Source organism: Astyanax mexicanus, chromosome 3, assembly GCF_023375975.1.
Source record: "Astyanax mexicanus isolate ESR-SI-001 chromosome 3, AstMex3_surface, whole genome shotgun sequence".
NCBI classification, from domain to species: Eukaryota; Metazoa; Chordata; class Actinopteri; order Characiformes; family Acestrorhamphidae; genus Astyanax; species Astyanax mexicanus.
In genome coordinates this window covers 45,499,926-45,521,389 of record NC_064410.1, presented here as the reverse complement: position 1 = coordinate 45,521,389, position 21,464 = coordinate 45,499,926, and the positions used below count along the sequence as shown (strand labels likewise).

The 21,464-nt window shown below is 38.3% G+C and overlaps 1 protein-coding gene across 3 annotated transcripts in view; it reads left to right on the top strand.

The window, feature by feature from the left end:
* Positions 1–21,464, top strand: part of dlgap3 (discs, large (Drosophila) homolog-associated protein 3) — a 283,280-nt gene that overhangs the window by 39,776 nt on the left and 222,040 nt on the right. Inside the window, exon 1 of one of the 3 annotated variants that reach the window (XM_049475370.1) lies at positions 3,035–3,118. The exons of the other annotated variants lie outside the window; for them this stretch is intronic. The gene's annotated coding sequence lies outside the window, so the exon portion shown is untranslated. Of the gene's footprint in view, positions 1–3,034; positions 3,119–21,464 lie in introns of those variants that run through there. 3 annotated transcript variants of the gene reach the window in all.

Here is a 21,464-nt window from a genome sequence, read left to right as displayed (position 1 = left end):
TGGAAAGAACTCGCTGAAAAATTTGAGTGCTTTCACTTCTACATTGTTTGGTCCGGATCTTCTGACTTTTCACTTTTGTCCAGATATGCAGCGCCTTAAAAGTGCTTTTTTGTGGAACAACTACAGGAAGCTGAAGCAGGCTATCACCATTTAAACAACAGAAAAAAAAGAAGAAACCGGGTTGTTCCTGAAATGACAGCATACTGTACATTTGGTCAAGGACAAATTTCCAGTGTTGGGATAAAATCATGAAGGTTTAAGTCAATCTTTTTCTTGTCCTGGCGTTCAGATAAAATCAACCCTGTTTAATATTATCGTAAGTCTTAAGACTTGTCTCATGCAAATAGTGGCGTGAACAATGTTAACAACCAATAGGAGAGCTACGGCAAGCAAGCGTGTCCGCATTTTGTGATGTCTTTTTTTTTCTTTTTGGCTGTTTTTTTTAAACAAATCACTGCAGACACAAGGGCAGCTGTGGCTAAAAGGTGCTTTTTGTTTCTGCTCCATTGTTAAACAGCATCTCTTCCTGTTAAACTAATAATAAACAATAAATAATATCAGAAACTATTTAGTTGCAGTCTTGCAAATAGTCACCCTGTAAGATCCCCAATCTTCTAAAATCTTAGTCTGTGACTAAAAAGTCTGTGATTTGTCTTCAGATGTGAGAGGGTGTCAGATTTTAATCTATTAAAAGTTTTTTCAGAGTCTTTTCAAAGGTGTCTAGTGTATGGTTAGCATAAGGAATGCTGCTACATTCTGAAGTCATCACCTATGTGGACTGTGTCTCTCTTTATACTTAATTCTTGATGATGATTGGCTTGTAGAGTGTTGGCAATCTTGTCAATTTGTTGAGTTGCTTTTTTAGGTGTTGCCAGAATTGAACTTCATTCACTTGCATAAATATATTGCAGCACAATGAGCATAACAGATTACCATCTGATTTATTAAGTTTCTGTGCAAAAATAAGGGTTAAACTACAGTTCTTTACTTTATGCCAATTTATGTACAGTAGATTCACATAATTGTATATATAAAATTGTGATCTAGACCAAACTGAAAAAGAAACCTTTAACTTTTTCAGTTTGGTCTAGATCACAATATTAAATATAAAATTCTGTGGACTGGGTTGGTATAAAAACACACTCAGAAGATTTATCCTAAGTGGATTAAACTAGACTCATTGGAGACTAGAACAAATCCAGATTTAATTACAAAGCACTGTCTATTACCTTTGTTCTGTCTGTAGCTCTAACCCATAACAAACCCATCCTGTGTCCTTAGGAATGCTGTTTACTACATGATGAATCCCAAGGCTCCACTCAGGCAATATGTGAACTCTAGGTTGTTAAGCAAGTGTCATAATGGCAGGATCAGTGGCTGACCTTAATGGCAAGTGTGTGGTGTTCCAGCTCCTTACCGGAACAAATTGGTCATTATAGGCAGTTGCATTTGTGTGCTTGTTGAGGAGGGTGTGTTGTTAATTACTAATGCTGTAGCCGAGGCTGACAAACTCTAGGCCAGATTTACTCTCTATTTGACTGAGAAATCTTCAGAGAAACTTGTTATTTGTAGAATTCTGCTGAGACATTCATTTTTTGGACTTCTTTAAAAATGCACGAGTTTGTTTTCTGCATGGAATGCAGCATTTTTCATCGTCCCTGTCCTCTTTTTTTTTGCTTTTTTTCTTTGCACTTATTTTATCTGTCAGACCAAAACTATGCATCTTTAATGGAATGTAAAAGAATAGAGAAACACTGGAGGCATTTTTCTGAACTTGCTCAGTCTTCATGAGGAATAGCAAAGCTCCATAGCAAGCTTTACTCACATCACTGAACTGCAGGGCTCCCTGAGTATCATACTGAATACAAACAAAGTGACCCAAGCACAAAAGGTGTTACAGTTGTGTCTCTACAATACTGAGTGTGTTCACATGCACTCAATGATCTGATTTTTTTCATCAGATGTCTGCACTTATCTGACTATTCAACTCTACATGTAAACAGCATGCATTGTTTTTTTCTATTGGGGTTATTGGCTGGTTGCAAAATTAAAATCCAATTATTGCCTGATTCATGTAAACTATGAGTTTTCTCATTATCTGAACTTGCTTGAGGTTTACAGTCTTGTTGTATAAGGTAAAAAAAGGAAAAACTGAATATCTGACCCAAGGGCACGATAACATGTTAATCAGATTTCTGACAAAATTAGGTACTCTGCAGGTATAGGATTATTGAGTGCATGTAAACACGTTCTCTAACTGCTTTGAATAGCAAGCTTGAGATCATCGTAGCAATGTGGTCCTGCAACAGTTATGTGGAACATTGGTTAAAGAGAAGAATACTGAGACAATCAGAAAATAACACACTTTTTATTTTTATTCTATTTAGTTTTACAGCCATTATACAGCTCTGGAAAAAATAAGAGACCATTTCAGTTTCTGAATCAGTTTGTCTGATTTTGCTTTTTATAGGTATATGTTCTGAGTAAAATGAACATTGTTGTTTTATTTTCCAAATTTCTCTCAAATGTTTTTATTTTATTTTATTCCAAATAAAAATATTGTCATTAAGAGCATTTATTTGCAGAAACTAAAATAAATAATAGAGAGCTTTCAGATCTCAAATAATGCAAAGAAAACAAGTTCATATTAATACAAATTTAAGAGTTCAGAAATTAATATTTGGTGTAATAACCCTGGTTTTAAATCACAGTTTTCATGCATCTTGTCATGTACTCCTCCACCAGTCTTACACACTGCCCTTGGATAACTTAATGCCAGTCCTGGTTCAAAACGTCAAGCAGTTCAGCTTGGTTTGATGGCTTGTGATCATCCATCTTCCTCTTGATTACATTCCAGAGGTTTTCAACTTGGTAAAATCAAAGAAACTAATACATTTTTAAGTGGTCTCTTATTTTTTACAGACCTGTGTTGCCAGTTTATTGTGTATTTACTGTGGTCGATCATGTACAGTCAGTTCACAAGGGGGCGCTAGCTGCTGGAGCTACTGTGTTTTATGTGCCTGTAGTTAGTGAAAGACAGTCAGTAGCTAATGATAGGATGTTTAAGCAGCAGCAGCAGTTTCTACACATGAATGGACATGTTTTTGTGGATTTTCAGGTAAGTCAACAGTAAAAACAACCACAGTTAATGTAAATTAAGTGTGTTGAAGCACTGTTTTAGTTAGTTTGTGCTAACTATGGATAATATAATGACGCAAAAGCAGAGCCCGTTTAGAACTCCCCGGGGCGCTATGCAATATTCTAATAAGGGGCCCAACTACCTGGCCATATCTAACAGCTGAAATATAAGTTTAAATGTTCCTAAAATGTTGTTAAAATGACATAAAAGAGAGAGTAATCACTCATTAGGGTGGAATAGTAGCCAGCTTGCAGTCACCTTAAATGGTGCAGCAGTTTAGTCTGTAACTGTAACCGTTTCACTGTATAATGGGAAAATCAAGGTGTTAGTGTGATTGTGGGTCTATTGTGACTGTGTGAATATATCTGCAGTATTTAAGGTGGAACTAGCGTGATTGTGTGAATGGAGCAGCTGCTTTTAAGGTTGAACTAGCATAGTTGTGTAAGTATGGTGGCAGTATTTAATGTGTAACTAACGTGATGGTCTATAGCGGAAGCATTTAAGGTGAAATTAGCGTAATTAAATTAATAGAGCGTCAAGTTTTAAGGTGGAACCGGCGTGATTATGTGAGTTAAGCGGCAGTATTTAAGGTGGAACTAACGTAACTGTAAATATTGCGGCAGTATTTAATGTGAAATTAGCGTAATTGAATATAGCGGCCATTTTTAAGGTGAAACTAGCATAGTTATGTGAATATAAGGGCAGTATTTAAGGTGGAACTAGCGTAATTGAGTAAATATTGCGGCAGTATTTAATGTGAAATTAGTGTTATTGAATATAGCATCAAGTTTTAAGGTTGAACTGGCGTGATTTTGTGAATAAAACGCCAGTATTTAAAGTGGGACTGCGGGTATTTAAGGTGAAATGGAATGGTAAGGTTTTTTGTTTGTTTTGGGAAGGTTTATACAAGTACTTAACATTATGTATATGTCCACATTTTTGTTTATTTACAACATTTAAATATTATCATGTGACTGTTGTTAATAGACTATTATTTATTAACAATCCAACAAGAAGAATGATAACAGGTTTACCTGGCTGTTCTTCCATCAGTTCACTGTTGTGGAGTCTTTTTTTCTACGTTTCTTGTCCTGAAGGATAGTTTTAGATTTAGTTATATAGCATGTTCTAAGTGAAAATGGGTAATAGTTTGTTTCTAATAGTTTCTGTTCTATGCTATGTTATTATTGTGTCCTTTATTATACCATTTCTTATACTACAGTTGTAGCTTATTAGGTTTGTTTATATTAGAGAATAATAGTATTAGAAAACAGCCTGCCTAAAATACAAGTGTGTTAGCATACTATACATGCTATTTCTATTTTTTATTTTTTATTTTTTTTTATAATCCATTTGCAATAGAGATGCTTACGAAAGTTTAGTTTGTACGTTTTATTGTAAGAGCAGGTTAGAAATGATTTTTGATAAAAACTAAAAAAGAACTTAAAAGAGACCAAAAGTCAGGTTTTAAATGTACACAGGTAAACAAAGTTTATTCATTTTTTTTTCAAAGTTACCTTGAATATATTTTCTATAGGTAATTCTCTGAAATGAGTGAAAACAGGCAGCAGTATCAACAACTAAATGTGCATATTTATGTGTATTTACAGAACCAATAAATATACCACAGGAAATTGGACCCTGTGTCGGATTTAAAACTTGTAACATTCACCATGTACAAAATCTGCATCAAGCTGATTTTTAAATCTCTTCTAAGTAAAGGAGTCAGGGACGTCCACCTAAACCTCTAACCTGTGATGAATAAACCCAGGTGATGTCTGCATGCCTGTGAGTTAGTGAAGTGCTGCTTATTGTTCTGGTTTTAAAATCTTTCAACAGCCTCAGGCAGATTGCAGGGAAACCTGAAAAATGACATGAACTCTTTGTTGCTTTGTTGTCACAATAGCTTCACTGTCTGAAGCCCAAAACAAAAGCCTTTCATATTGTGCTGGAGTTAATTGCCAGCATCTTGTGTTGTTTCTTGTGTAGTAAACAAAATGAGCACACTGTATCTTTTATTTATATTTGTTGTGTGTAGCATGCATTTTGTCAACTAGTTCTTACCTGTCCAGAACTCTATACTAGTGCATTTGAAATAAATGTAGAATATTAGTGAAAAGTTACTTTATTTCAGTAATTCAGTTCAAAATGTGATACTTTTATATGATATAGATGTATTACACAGAGTGATCTATTTTAAGCGTTTGTTTCTTAATTTTTTTTGATGATTATGGCTTACAGCTAATAAAAACCCAAAACTCAGTGTCTCAGAAAATTTGAGAATGAAATAAGACCAATTGGTATATTTGGCTGGATTGGTATATAAGTCCTGCTGGAAAATGAAATCCGCATCTCCATAAAAGTTGTCAGCAGAGAGAAGCAGGAAACAGGAAAACACTGCACTGACTTTAGATTTGATTTAACACAGTGGACCAACATCAGCAGATGACACGGCTCTCCTAATCATCATTGACCATCAGTACATTTTGCATTTTATTTGAAAAACAAGAAACCAGTGTAGAGGAAAAGTAGAGAGGTCTGTTTGAGGTCTATTGTGTAGTTTTCACAATCAGTGATGGTTTGGAGAGCCATGTCATCTGCTGGTTTTGAACTGAGTTACTAAAATAAAGTAGCATTTTCAATGCTATTCCAATTTTTGAGATGCACTAGCATATACAAATGTTTGTGGACACCCCATTCAAATGAATTGGCTGTACCCTTTGCTGATATAGATGTGCAACTGCATGCACACACAGCTGTGTAGTCCCTGAAGATAAATTTCCCAACAGAAGCAGATAAACATGAGAATATATTCACCATGCCTAATGTCTGATGTAGGCTAGAGAAGTATAACCCCCCAGCATTCAGCTGGGGAGCAGTGAAGCTGTGTTATTTTAAGTGATGTTGTTGCACCCAATACATTTTGGATGAGTTAGGCAGTTGGGAATAACTGGTTGGGTCGTGATCGGCCATGATCCTGACCTCACTAAGGCTCTTATTACTGAAATCTATCATATCTTCACATCAGTGTTCCAAAATCTAGTAGAATTATTCCCTGGACATTTTCTCCAACTGAGCAGCTGTCTTAATAACTTTCTCCATATACAATGCTATATGGATACTTGGATACAAAATATATACAATACCCCAGCAGCCAGATACGAATATTTCTGTATGAATGAATGGTAAAGAAATCAAAGCTTCAAAGATCTTCAAGTGCAGCCACAAACCATCATGCACAAGAAGTGTACGATTAGTGCAGAATTAAGTGCTCTTGAAAGAGCTGGGTCATTGATTGACGCTTGAAGCCAACAAACATCTCGACTCCCCAGCAGTGGAAGTTTGTTTTAAAACCTTGGTGTCGGCACGGAAAAAAGTCAAGATACTTGTCTTTCACAGGGTTTACAAGAAGATGGATCAAGTGTAGCTGCACTTGAAGCTTGAAGGGCCCTTGGATCATCTTGGATCAGGTCTGATGGCAGTTATCTTAAGCTTTGAGATGACGAAAAAACTCCTGTAGTCTCCCTAGTGAAAGTGCATCAAATTCTCTGAATTTTGTAAATGAGAAATCTATATAACTGTGTGCAAATGATGGAACAATGGAACAGGTCATCTACAACTACAACCAGGCTTTGGGCTTCTGTAGATGTAGATGTAAGCTGAGATTCAGGTGTTGAGCTGCAATTCATGATTAAAGTCACAGCAAGACATGCAGAGATGAGATCAGAAAGATCAGAGTGTCAAATAGGGAAGCTTTTATTGCACAGAACCTTGAGGGACACCAGTGAAAGGTCAATAAAGCATATGTAGACTCCTTCATCATGTTTCCCAGGTAGGATGCAAACCATTGTCTTGCAGGGATACTGAATTAAAGACTGTCAAGTCAAGGACAGACAGGAGGATCTTAAGGCTGACTGTATCTAAGGCTACAAAGTGACATACATGTGCAAAAACACATGCCTGGCATGTGCTAGAGGGGTGTGAAGCCCCAGAATTGACTTGTAGAGCATTGGAACTATATTTTTTAGAATGATACTGCCCCATCTGATATTTGTGGGATGAGGTTGAGTAGTGATCATCCAACATCCTAACCTCTCTAATGCTCTTGTCGCAGAAAAAGAACCCATGAGAGGCTTTTATTGCGAGACAAGAACACAGGGACCATGCACAGAACCTTGAGGGACACCAATGGAGACTCTGCATAAAAAAAACTTCTTAGGTATGGAGGACATAAACCACTGCCATACACAACTGGTGAACTGAAGACTGTCACGTCAAGGACAGCAAGGAAAATCTTGTGTCCGACTATATCAAAGGCTCCTTAGAGATCAAGAAGTGTGTGGGAACGTTTGGTACGTGTGTGTGTGTCTGTAGCTGTGTGAGGCAGAGACGCGCATCTCATTGAAAAGCCATTAGGAACTGGATCTCATTAGTGTAGGTATGGCTTATTCAGCAGAGTGGAGCGACGTGTTCTCTGCTACCTTTTACACTTTAATTGCAGCATGTGTTAACACTTGGAATGCTAACAAGCTGTAAGGCAAAACTGCTGCTCCCCAGAAGGTTTTTACCTGTTTTTTTTTCCATTTTAACTAGTAGCATTTTTTCTTTTTTTTTACTTTTCTTAGCAGCCATTCACATATTCACTATATCATGGTTTGTGAACACCTGAAAGACTACTCATCTCCGAAGTTTTTTTAAAAATAAAGAGAGTGAAACCCTTTTTTTTTTTTTTACCTACTTCTTTCTAGTGGCACCAGATTGTGGACTGTGCTATAAAGATTGACTTCATTTACATACTAATGGTTAGGTACTGATGTGAGACAATTACTCTGACATGCCAAAATTCATGATATAGGAACTAGTATCATGTCCCATGACTGATACATAACTCAGCACTGCCCTTTGTGAATATGTGACCTCCTGCATTAAATGTGGATGTAATTTCTGCATTAGTCTGTTGGCATGGACAGTTCTAGCCAGATGCCGCTGGTCACAATCATTTACCACCAACTATTATGTATACTGTTGATCAAGGATCTGGTTTAACCGTACTCACAAGGTAACACCTCACAACTTATACAGGTGTGGGCATTCTCAAGATATAAAACTTTTTGGTCAATTTATATAGTGCTGTATAATAACTATCGACATGTTAGAGTGCTTGTGGACCATAAATCAAACTCAAACTCATTTCAAAGGTTTAATGAAGTTCCATCATTATCATTCAGAAAGCAATTTCACTGCTCCACAGCCCAGTGTGAGCACTTACACACCGGTGTCAGTAATGGATTCAATTCAATTCAATTTTATTTGTATAGCGCTTTTTACAACAAAGGTTGTCACAAAGCCGCTTTACAGGAAAAACAGGTCCACGCCTCTTGTGAGCAGCACCACAGAGATGCCAATTTTATGGTGACACAGTGGCAAGGAAAAACTCCCTTTAAGAGGAAGAAACCTTGGAAGGAACCAAGACTCAGTCCGAGGAACCCATCCTACTCGGGTTGACCCGCTCAGTACAAACAAACAACAAACAAATAACAGAACAAAAACAGTACAGAGAATTAATGTGAACTATGGCTAATATAACAGGTACTAATTTATGAATATAAGAATGTGATGGGCACAAACTATAGAGCTATGGCTAATACAGAAACAGATACTGAGTGTGTTAATGGTAATCAGTGCAGAGTTGCAGAGCCGGAGAACAACACAGCGGGCAGTGGAGAGCCAGGCTGGGAACAACAGGGCATCTCCATACATGTAAAAGAGATAGATAGAGAAAACAGAAAGGAAAGGAAGAAAAAAAAAGCAGAAGTTAGAAGGGTTGTGAAATAGTTCTGATGAGTAGAAGGACAGGGCTGATTCCTGAAAGCTGGAACCACAGACGGACACATCCAGGAAGACTGGCCGGCCAGGCGTCTCAGCACATGTGAGAGTGAGAGAGAGAACAGAGAGGGGAGGGAAGAGAAAGGGGTTAGAATGGTTTTATAAAACTCTGCTGGAGTGGGATGGGCACTTGGCAGCAGCAGCTCAGGACATGGGGAGAGAAAGAGAAAGCAGATGATTAGGACAGGGTTTATATTTGCTGGATAAGCTGTAAGAGGAAGAAAATTGTAATGAGACATTACTCAAAAGCTTGAGCAAATAGAAATGTTTTGAGTCTAGATTTAAAGATGAACATTAAAAGTAACTTTATCCACTAGAAAAAAAGGTTATCGAGGCACGTCCAGCTTCTAGACATAAAGTGTACCACATCTGTGGAGAGATCTCCAGTAGAAACTTAAGCAGTGTCAGTTTAAAATGGGCCGTTATTGATTTGAGAATGATTACAGACATTGATTATCTGGTCAGGTTACACAGGGCCTCCAAAAAACCTTTTAGCTTAAATGCAATCATCTTTCTAAGTTGTAAGGAGAGAATGATTTTCCTTTTTGTGCACAAAAAAAGCCTTTTAAGTATTAGGATTTGTAAATCATCTGCATTTGAAAGCAGTAGCGGATGGTGTACATAAGGATACACACACACACACACATTATCATTTTGCTTCAGTGTTATGCGTCCGAGTCTGCTGAGGGTATCATTTGTTGTGTCAGAGCGAAGCGGGGTGGGAATTTAGATAAATATAATCAGGTCGGCTGCTGCTAGTGCAGCATTGGTAATACCCGGGCGAAAGCATGCATGATCTGTTTGTGTGTGGAGAAAGCACTCTGCTCTTTAATCTCCATGTCATTACTGCAGGGCCTGTAGTGGGCCGTGTGTGTGTGTGTGTGTGTATTTTGTGTGTGTGTATTTTGTGTGTGTGTATTTTGTGTGTGTGTATTGTGTGTGTCGCAGAGAGAGAGCAAGAATGCGCAAGACAGGGCAAAAAAAGGGAGAGTTCACATTTAACCCACACAAAGCAGAAATCTTAGGGCCATTCCTTTCACCTTAACCTGAAACTGTCCCCTTCCATGGAGCAGCTCAGGGGCCTCATTCCTGATTCTGATATAAATACAAAGTGACTTTTTTTTTCTGTGTGAGGTGTTTTCCAGGTAGTGTCTGACAAAGCGTGCGCTGCAAATTGATGCAGAGTGTGAGTTATTCAAAAGGCAGATTGTTACATGGGTCTTAAGTGTACGACCCGGCTCCATTATAAAAGCACAGAAGATGGCAAGTGAAAAATTGATGTGGCCTATTTAAGCAAAACAGATAGGAAGAGAAATGGAAAGAAGAAGTGAGGCAGTTTGTTTTTGTGTGTGTGATGGAATAGATAAAACAGACTGCATGATTTGTGTGTGTGTTTGGTGGGTCGCAGGATGGTGAGAGTGTTTGGGTGCAGTTTATTGGCCCAATCTCCATTGTATGCTGTTTGTTTGGACAAACTTTTTTGTAAGTGATATATGATGGACATTAACTTACGCCGGCATACATTGGCAACAAGTTTGGGCACCATGCATGCTCAGTACTTAGTAACATCACCTGTAGCAAGTATCACAACTTGTTAATGCCTTCAAATTTTGATTAAAAAAAATGTAATGCCTATTTTGATGTGTAGAAGGCACATTTTTTTTGCATGCACTGTTCTCTTGAGGTCTGTCTACTGATTTACGATTATGTTTAGGTCAGGGGCTGTGAGGGCACCTTTAGCTTGTACTTCTTGAAGTAGTCTATTGTGTGGATGTTGAGGTGTGTTTTGGATCATTATCATGCTGTACAAACCATTTTCTTTTCTTTTTTTAGCGTGCCATCCACCATTCTTGTTAACTACTACTGTATCTTTTTTTTTTTTAGCAGTCAACTGTATTAACCGTGTTCATAAATTATTTTAATTCTTTAGAGCGCTAGGCAGCTTCTTAGAGAAGCTAATTACTCACTTCTGGGACATACTGCTTGATTATTATTAGGAAATTAGGGTGTTTAGAATTGCATGCCACTGTACAGTATAGATACTTCGTATCTGTTTAATAATGGGTGAATAGGAAATTCTGTTTCCAAAGTCGTGTGTCTGGCTAGGACTGTCTGTGCGAACTGCCGAGTGACTGGCACATGGCAGGATTTATGGGACACATTACTGGTTCCTGTCATTATGTGTAAAGGTTCATTCAACCAAGTAAACTGCTCCATTGGTTAGGGCCTCAGGGGCTGAACTGAAAGCCCATCAGATTTGCCACCAAAATAATTACGAAGTGACGCATTTTGATTTGCAGTAGTTGAGCGAAAAACAAATCATAACTTTTGGGCATTTTCACTGTAGGCCTCTCTGACAAGGCACAGTTTGTGTGATGTAGGTACATAATTACTGTGTGTGTATGTATGTATGTGTGTGTGGGGGTTTTGTGTTTATATCATCATCAGGCTCAGCGCCTCTGTTGTCCAATTAAAGTGGAGGCTTCATTGAGTTTATCTAGGGGGGGGGAAGTGAGGGAGAGAGAGAAGCATGGCCTCCTCCGTGAGCCGAGCTTTATTACTGTAAAGTCCTGCCTGCCCCTGGAGGTCCTCACGCTCAGATGTGCCAAATACACACACATACATCCACCCACTCATTCACATACAAACACACACATACACACATTATTACACCTTACTTTCATTAGCTCCTGTCTACCTACTCTGCAGTATCACAGAAAGAACCCTGCTCTGAATGGCCTGTGATTTAATGGTGAGTGTTCTTCAGATCTCATGAATTAATGGAGCAAAAGGTATAAAGTATAGAGCAAACATGATCTGATGGTCATTTGCATTTTAATAATGGACCTTATATAATAGTGAGTTACATGCTATTGTATGCCTGTAACCCATTTCCACTTGTACTTGCATATGGAGGTTGATGCTACTCTGTGTAAAATGATGACTCTAGGAAACTCTATGTAAAATGATTTTAGCACAACAGAGGCGCTGGATCCAATAACACTAATTTACAAAGTGGCAAATATAGCAGTGTCAATATGCCTAAGGAGAAGGATAATGAGGAGGGATAATGGCTTTGCGTTTAGGCTCATTATGATATTATGCTGTGTGTTTTCCAATAAGACCAGGGTGAAAATAATTGGGACAGTTTTGCTTTAATGCAGTCAATTAAGGCACCTTTCAATTAAACATCAAATCAGCTCCCCATTTCACGCCGGAGAGGCCTAACCTAGCCGCATATGGTCCACGTCTGTTTATCCGCTTTAAGAATGTTCTCCAGGGACCTGGAGAGAGGATCTTTCAGGCGTTCTCCATGTTCCGCAAGCTTATCCCAGCCAGCCTCGGTTCAGTGCGGTAGATTATGTCGTAGCTTTCACTAAAGGGACGAGCCAGCTCTCGTTTTTTTTCCTAGCCAGCGTTCCTGCGGCTCCTGAAGGCACAGCACGGCTCTGTTCCACACACTCAGAATGACTGACAGTTGCTCATCCCCGTGATCTCCTTCAATTTTTGTGATTCATTTTTAATGCCGTGCCTCTTTAGCGCATAGTGCATAAGGCTTCCACCTGATGAATCCGTGTAGCAACAAAGCGCAAAGTTCTGCTGAGGGTTTTGTAAAAGGTGTTTAGTGCCCGGGGTTCTCAAGAAAGATGAATATTAACAGGATTTGAACATCTGAACATGCTCGCAGCTGCATCATGCTGTATTTGATGAGCTGTATTTGGGGCTGATATTAAGGTGAACACCCAAGTGTAAAAATTGGGGAGCCGCAATAAATTGCATTGAATTAGTTCCCTAAAACATGTACCTGTAAGGTGTAAGGTGCACCTTCAATGAATGTCTATTTTCTGGTCTATTTTCGTACATAAAGTGCACTGGATTATTAAAGGTGCACTTTAAAAAGGTAAAGTCCTCCTATTCCAGTGTTTTATAGTATTTAGCAGCAGTAAACCAGAGCGTTAACCCATCAGCTAGCGGTTTAGCCCATGTAGCTTGTTTTAACACAGTAAACACACACACTGCAGTCCGATATACTCACCTCTGAACCAGAGCTAGTGCTGTGGTTAGTGGCTAATGCTAATACTTCTTCAGCCTCTGTGCTAGAGAAAAACTTGACTAAAACTCTTTTATAAGTGGCTTTACTGCTCCTTAATACCTGACTGGTAAAATTCGTACATAAAGTGCACCGGATTATAAGGCACACTGTTGATTTTTGGAAAAATTAAAGGATTTTAAGTGCCACTTATAGTCTGAAAAATACGGTACATACTTTGTGCGAAATGAGATTTGTAAGCAATGCACTTATCCAAACATACCTTTGAAAGCTGACAATTTTCATACTTTCCGCGGTTTTGTTTGCCTGTTGTGTACATTCTACTAGACTTTTTTTTAATTATCAAGTATTGTCATGTAGTCTCTTTGTCCACACTGGTTCCATGTGCGAGACATGGCAAGCAAAGCCCCTGTAGGACGTCCGTGGATGTTCTTTTTGTCCGCAGTTACGACATATTTGTTGTTAAGTCCAAGTGAACGTAGTTTTCACAAGACCATTATTGTGAGTTGGTAGGAAGAGAGTGAAGCACTAAAATACAAGCATATTTGTGCACATCTATGCACAGACGCACTCTCTAAAAGGCAATATAATGGTTAATTTTAGATGCCTTCAAGCCTAGCGAAGTTTTACATAGCATTTGTGAGTGTAACTCCCTACTGTAGTGCATAAAACAAAGTTGTGCCAAAGTGGTGCTACATCAGTAGTTTTTGTAGAATGATGGTTTTCTGATGCAGTGACACAGCAAGAAAAGCCCTTGTGTGAGGCCTGTGGTTGTTCATTCACTCTGCAATTACGTCACATTGAAGTCTGCTTAAGCCTTTACCCTCTCTGATTGTTGTGAGTTGGTTTTAAATAAGTGAAGCACTCTTACAAGCATATTTGCGCACAACTACGCACAGCCACGCGCCCGATAAGGCTGTAATTTACGTATCTCTGGGCATCCATGACTAATTGCTCTTATCTCATTAAGCACATTGGGTTTAACACATCTCCCTCAAAAGAACCCTGGCCTAGGGTAATTGGTGAAATATGTCAAGCGAAGACAATTAGAGGCGTTCCTCTAGGGCAGCGTTTCTCAACCTTTTTTGTATCACGTTACCCTTTAAATATATGCGAGATGTCAAGGCACCCCATTTTACCGGGGGGGGGGGGGGGGGGGGTGGTTGCTGGCGCAGTACTCCAGGTGAGAACGGGGGGGGGGGGGGGGTGCTGGCGCAGTACTTCAGGTGAGAACGGGGGGGGGGGGGGTGCTGGCGCAGTACTTCAGGTGAGAACGGGGGGTGTTGCTGGCGGAATATGAAATAAAATAGCGCGTCACAATTAGCGCGATTAGTGCTGCCTGTGAATTGGGACACACCCCGACACGAGCTGACTCTGGAAAGGAAATATGCACGTGAGGCGCTATTTTTGACGGCACCCCCGATGAAGCCAGACGGCACCCCAGGGTGCCGCGGCACCCTGGTTGAGAAACACTGCTCTAGGGGAGAAAGAAGGGAGCGCAAAGGGAGAAAATAAAGCAGCAAGACCTTAACAAGAAGGAGAGACGGACTGTGGAGAAACCGGGGTTGAAAAAGGGAGGCAGACAAAAATGATGCCTGCACAAGTAAGGCAGACGGGAACTATAGAATGTGAATGAAGGAGAGCAGGCCTTTCTTCCTCAATGGTCTGCAGATAGCATTTTAAATTGGCCCCTTCTCATGGCTCATAATTCTCATTTCTCCGAGATGAAATTGAATTCCACATTTAGGATCAGTTCAAAATGCTGCTATCTTCCAACATCACTTTCACATTTTGGTTTCCACAAAAAAAAAAAGGAAAAAGAAAAATAAGTTTAAACCCACTTTGCTCTATAATGGCATGCTGCCAGTGAAACATGGCCTTTCATCAAGCCCCTGGTCTTGGTGCCCCTTCATGCGTGCCGCTCTGTGAATGGATTGGAGGCTTCTCCGGGGACCGTCCTTTAAGCTATGCAGTAAAGTGGGCAGGAGGCGGCTTTCATTCAAGCTTTAGGAGGGAATTGATTTTCACTGCTCTAGCCTACTGAAATGCTTGACCCCCGTTCAGTAGCAGCACACCAAGCCCAACAGCACAATACGATATAATATACTCCGACGTTCAGTGAATCTAGCTCATCCCAGTAGACCGGAGCTACATTGTTACAACATTGTTTGAGAAGAATCGGGAGCAAAGGGCTGCAATGTAGGTTGCAGAAATGAGGATGATCTGCTTTATATGAAACAAATACAGCCCTGGAAAAAATAAGAGACCGCTAAATATGACTAGTTGTATCTCTAGGATACAATCAAAAGTAAGATGATGGGTGATCACAAGCCATCAAACCAAGCTAAACTGCTTGAATTTTTGCAATAGGAGTGACAAAGTTATCCAAAAGCAGTGTGTAAGGTTGGTGGAGGAGAACATGTCAAGATACATAAAAACTGTGATTAAAAATCCAGGGTTATTCTACCAAATACTGATTTCTGAACTCTGAATAAGAACTTGTTTTGTTTGCATTATTTGAGGTCTGAAAGCTCTGCATCTTTTTTTGTTATTTCAGCCATTTCTCATTTTCTGCAAATAAATGCTCTAAATGACAGTATTTTTATTTTTATTATTAAACATATGCCTGTAAATAGCAAAATCAGAGAAACTGATTCAGAAAATAAAACGGCCTCTTATTTTTTTTCCAGAGCTGTATGTATAAGGTGACCTCACAGTATTAGTGCAGGGTAAAAATATTTATTATAAAAAGTGAATTATATTATTCTATGTTGTTTATTTTGGACAAAAAGACTTCCTTTGTGAATCTTTGAAATGCTTTACATCATGTGAGTTGGGACACTGGTGATTGCAATCTGAGAAGAGTGTTCTATTATTTTGACAAACATGTCTTCAGTTGTGCTACAGCACTGGGATGTCCTTGATGAATTTATATGTAAAACATTTTCACACATTCTCAGAAATGGGACAGTCCAAAACTGCAGCCAGTACTTGCACCCTCTTTTCCCACAGTCATGCTATTGTAATAAGTGCAGCATTTGGTTTTGTATTGTTTTATAAAAAATGCATGGAGTAGATGCCTTTCTGAATAGAGCATACAGTATGTTGCTCTAAGGTCTCAGTCTTTTTTTCAAAATTAATACTGCTTAGTAGTGCTGGGCGATAAAACGATATCGATAGTTATCGAGGAAACTATATATCGCGATAAGTCGGGGCGAGAAATTCGATAAACTAAATTTTCTATTTCCCGTTTAAGTAGCGTTGTGAAAAGGCGCAGCACGAGATCAGGCAGCACGCTGAACTGCTGCTCAGCCCAGTACAACCCCTCCCCTCCCCTCTCCACCATCCCCCTCCGCCCCACCCCCCGAGCCCCTCCACTCTGAACTCCTCACATAGCGGCTCCTTCTCTCCCATTTACTGGATAAACTTCATTTATACTATTCAGCGGCGCTACACTGGAAAACTCACCTTTTAAATATGAGGCATGCGTCTCCAAGATATTTAGAGAGGTGAGCTTGTTCAGATTTCTGAAGGCAGGTAAACGCTGCTCTGTTTGCTGCTAGTTAGATTAGCTTGTCTCCAGTTTAAAGTTAGCGATGTTTAGGTGTAAAAGGGATCTGTGCAATCTGTCATCATTAGCTAAGATGCTTTCACTGCTTTTTACATTCTAATAAACTAATGGGTAACGCACGTTAGCCGTGTTAATCCACGTTTCGTGTAAATTAAGGTTAACTTCAGCACGAGTGAGGGGTTAGTATATAAACACACAGAAAGGAAGCACTTTCCATCTTTTTTCCTAACTCTCACTGTTTCTGTTAGAAAACCCTGAGGGCAGCATTCTCCTCTGTCTTTGTGTTTTATAGTTTTTAACAGATAGAGAGTCTGTTATGCTGGATATTTTACTAAATACAGAAGATTATATAATCTGTCTAGCTGTATTTGAACTGAGCTAAACATTGCTGTTACTGAACTGGAGTTTTAAATACACTTAAGTAATGTAAGTCTAGTCTACTGAAAGCCAGTAATGTTAGTATAAATCTGTACTGCAGTAGAAGTGGATCATTTCAGAAACTTGACTTTATTCCTCCCACCTCCATTATAGGCCACTTTTTTTTTAAAATATTTAAATGTTAGCTTAATTTAAATGAAAAAAAAACTAAAGGCTTTTATTTAAAAAAAAACATAAGCAGTAAATTATCTAAAATTACAACAAATAGAAAATAGAAAAACAGTAAAACATATGTAATACATACTTTTTATATGACCAAAATTAAACTAGACTGAAATCTGACTAAAACTAATAATATCCGATAGACTAAAATGTAACTAAAACTATTATACATTTTAGTGAAAAGACTAAGACTGTATCAAAATCACCTGTCAAAATGAACACTGTGATATACTCTTGTATTTTGCTTTATGTAGTTGCCTGCATTCAGGGAGGGGAATGATCTTTTGATTAAATATAATTTTATAAAAATAAATAAAGTGTTATTGCAATTTAAATTAAACAGACATATAATGTAAAGGGTCTTACATATTTTTTAGTTTATATATTTGTCCCCTTTTTAAAATTAATTTAAAAGCTGTACCCACCTGGCAAGATGTTAACATCCTAGTGTCTGTCCACAAGGCTCTGAGCCTGCTAGTGATTTTGTCCATAACTCCCTTATTCTGTCACTTCTGAGTAAAAATAGAAACCTTTAAGTGTAACAGAAAGTGATTTGATTTATATCGTGATACATATCGATATCGGCTGATATGAAAAACTATATCGTAATAAGATTTTTTTCCATATCGCCCAGCCCTACTGCTTAGTAATTACAGAAGTGTTTTGACACAACCTCATACCATGACAAACCCTGGCTTCTGGACTTGTTGCTGATAACAGTGTAGATGGTCCTTTTAATCTTTAGAGCATACACCATCAATTTCCTTTCAAAAATAATTTGGAATGCTGATATGTTGGAACACAAAACAGAAAGCATGATTTCGCTCTGGGGTGGTCCATCCCAGATGTCGCCAAGCCCAGTGAGGTCAACAATGTTTCTGAACATGGTTAATGTGTCTCATTAAAGCAGCACTAGGTAGGATTTCCTTGATTTTTGATCTTTTTAAAGAAGTAAAATTACAGCTTGAAACTCACTGCAGCGCTCCATTGAGTTGTAATAGGAGGAATAGCGGTGTTATCGTGTCTGTGCCAGAGCTCTTCTGAGCTCAAACCAGACTCTGTAAGTTTTCCGAGGCGGCCGCGACCAACGCTCGCAAGAACTGCGACCTGCTTTCCGACCTTTAGTTCTAACAGTTCTACAGGGACTACTGGTTCATTCTTTACGAACTAACATACAGACACTCTGGCAGAAGCTGGAAAAAGACCAAATATGTCTGTGAAAGCCAGAAAACAAGAGAGAGAAACTAGCCTGAAACATTTATTACACTCTACAACTGTAGGGGGAGCCCACGAGCACAAAATCTCAATCCTACCTAGTGGAGCTTTAAGTGTTAAGTCATGATAACAATCATCTGCTAAGATAAAATAAGATACCTTTTTTTAATTATTGCACAGTGTACAACAAAATTGAGCAGCAATCCTTAAAGTACTTTAAACCTTAAATAAATAACAGCGAGTGGTATGTCAGTATGTACATTGTACAAGGACAGTAGGTTATTGCATAAGCCCTAAATAGCTTAGGATATTTGAAAGAAATATATATGACCAATAAAAAGACCGATATGGCAAAAAAGAATGTAAAATGTGCATTGTGCTGTATCGAAGGTCTCATTATCTGTGGGGGGGTTGATATTTCACTTGTGCAGTGTTCTGTGAGTGTGTGTTTAGAAGTGCTGTTGGCATCATCTCTTTGAAATCATATGAGTATTTAGTCTTTTCACTATATTACTTAACCTAAATTTCCCTAATCCCAACTATTTGTGAGGGAAATTAAGGAATATTTTCTGTATATTGACATGAAATATAAAAAATATATATTTTATTTCTGTCTGAAATAAAATAAAATTCAAAGTGTTTGGCAGATAAAGCTCAGAGTCGAGCACAGTTTGCTGATGTTCCTTCCCTAATACTAAAATCTAAAGATCCAGGGAATTAACAGCTGTGTTTTAAAGTGAACAGCAAAAAAAATAAGCATAAATATGGCTGCCAAGTTTCCCATCCCTGTGTTGTTATTGCTTCATTCCACAAACCCCCAATACACCTAAGTTTAAAAGAACCTAACAGTAAGCCATCATTGCACTGTTTTTTTTTTTTTTTTAACAGAAAGAGAAGAGTTTTTGGGGCCTGGGAGGACTGGGGTTTTTGCCCGGGAGGTAGAGGAGCGAGAAAGTGCAGGTCCCTCAGGCAAATGAATCCACTGCGGAGGAAGTGGGGAGCAGATTAGCATGGCAGAGGTGTTTATTCCCTTAAGGCAGAATCAAACGTCAGCTCAGATAGAGGGATTCAGAACGACAGGGAGCTGGCCCAGCCGGAGAATCGTGATCTGTACAGACCTATCCCTACCTCTGGCTCCCTCCCTAACAACAAACACCGGAGACATGCTGGAACAGGTGGGTGTGAGCCAGGTATACCATGATAACATCAGAATGACTCATTTGTTTTATAGCTTTACTTTAGCAACAAAACTCAATTTCTGGCCCTTATGTATTTACACTAGTGCTGCCAATGTTGGCGCATGTGTTTTATTTAAAAAACATATTCTTTTTTAGAAGGATAACAGATTTTATTTGGTAACACAGAGTAGCTACTGTTTCAGGTGTTCAGATGGTTTTAGATTACTTTTTATTCATGCTGAAATATGGAATAAATCTCATAACTAACTCTAACTACCCCTCACACATTTTGTCTTCTCTCTATTTCTTGCAAACTCTCTTCATCTCTGTCTCTCCTTCATGTTTTGCATTGATGTTTGATTGACTTTTTTAAATTAACTGGCTCAAAGGAAAATATGTGTTCAATGTTAAAAAGCAAATTGAAGAACTAATTTTAATTGATTAACAAACCTAATTTACACCATTAAACAAAAAAAAAAAAACAGTTGCCAAAGTGCCTGATAAAATACTTTTATACCGCAGTTAGTTTGTGCTTCACAGTGCTATTGACTGAGGGAATTACAGAATGTAAACTTTTCAAATAATATTACATTACAGACAAATTTATAATGTCGGAATAAAATCATGAGTCTTTCTACTCTTGCAGTACATTCTCAGAATCTCTGACGTGTTGTAAGTTGGTCAGAATAGCAGAATTTTCTGATAATATTAAGCACCTTAGATTTTATCACACGTTTTTCAGTCTTGGCTCATGCAAATTGCTATGTAGTCCTAGTGAATAACCAATAGGTGAGCTTTGTTCAGCAGCAAGTCAGTGATTTGTGTCGGGTTTTCAGTAAACTAAAAAGGCAGCTGTGGTCAAAAGCTGCTTCTGTTTCTCTTATTGTAAATTTTCACCGGTAGCATTATGGGGAAGTAAGGAATCTAGTTTGTCTTGTAAATAGTGACCCTGCAAGATTTTTAGTCTTTTTTTTTTCTTTTTTTTTATATCACGGTCTGCAACTAAAACCTTTTTTAAAAATATTTCCAAGTCTTTTGTACAGTGAACATTAGGACGACTGTGCCTTAATTGGCAGTAACCTAGCAACGACCACCAGCTGTTTAAACGTAGGCCTTTAACAAGTTTAAAAAGGGCAAGAAACAAGCTTGGCAAATAGAAAGATGATGAATAATACCCTGACTCAACAGCAAACGATGTAAGTGAGTGAAAGCAACAAAACCAAAACAATCCTTAGAAAAATCCTGCAACTGCGTTCACCAATCACAAGCATTAGAGCACCACTTGTGGACAATTTGTTCCCTTGTTTGATACATCATATTCAGCTCAACATGAGTACAAATTGTAGGTCTCAGTAGGTCTTTACTACATTGGTGATGCTCTATATGGTAAAATAGTATTTGAGGTAAAGATCTAATGTAAACTACATTAGAAAATATTCCCACTGACAGCAGTTCTTACATTTGTTTCCTATTCTTACTAGGGGTGGGCAATATTATATCGTATACAATATATCGTGACACAGAAATATCATGATATTAAAAATCCATATCGTGATAATAGAGATGTTCTGTCTTAAAAGTAGTCTATTATTTACTGTGAGGCTTTAGGTTTATTTATTGTATAATTGTTTTAGTTTGCAGTTTATATGCATGCACTAAATATTCTGCAATATTATTTGCTGCATTATATTCTTTTATGCTATATTATTTATTTTGCCACATTATGATTATTCTGTTATACTATTATACTATATTCCTGAAATGAATGAATTATTTTAGTTTTCCTATATCGCCAAGTATATCATTATCGCAAAAATACCCTGA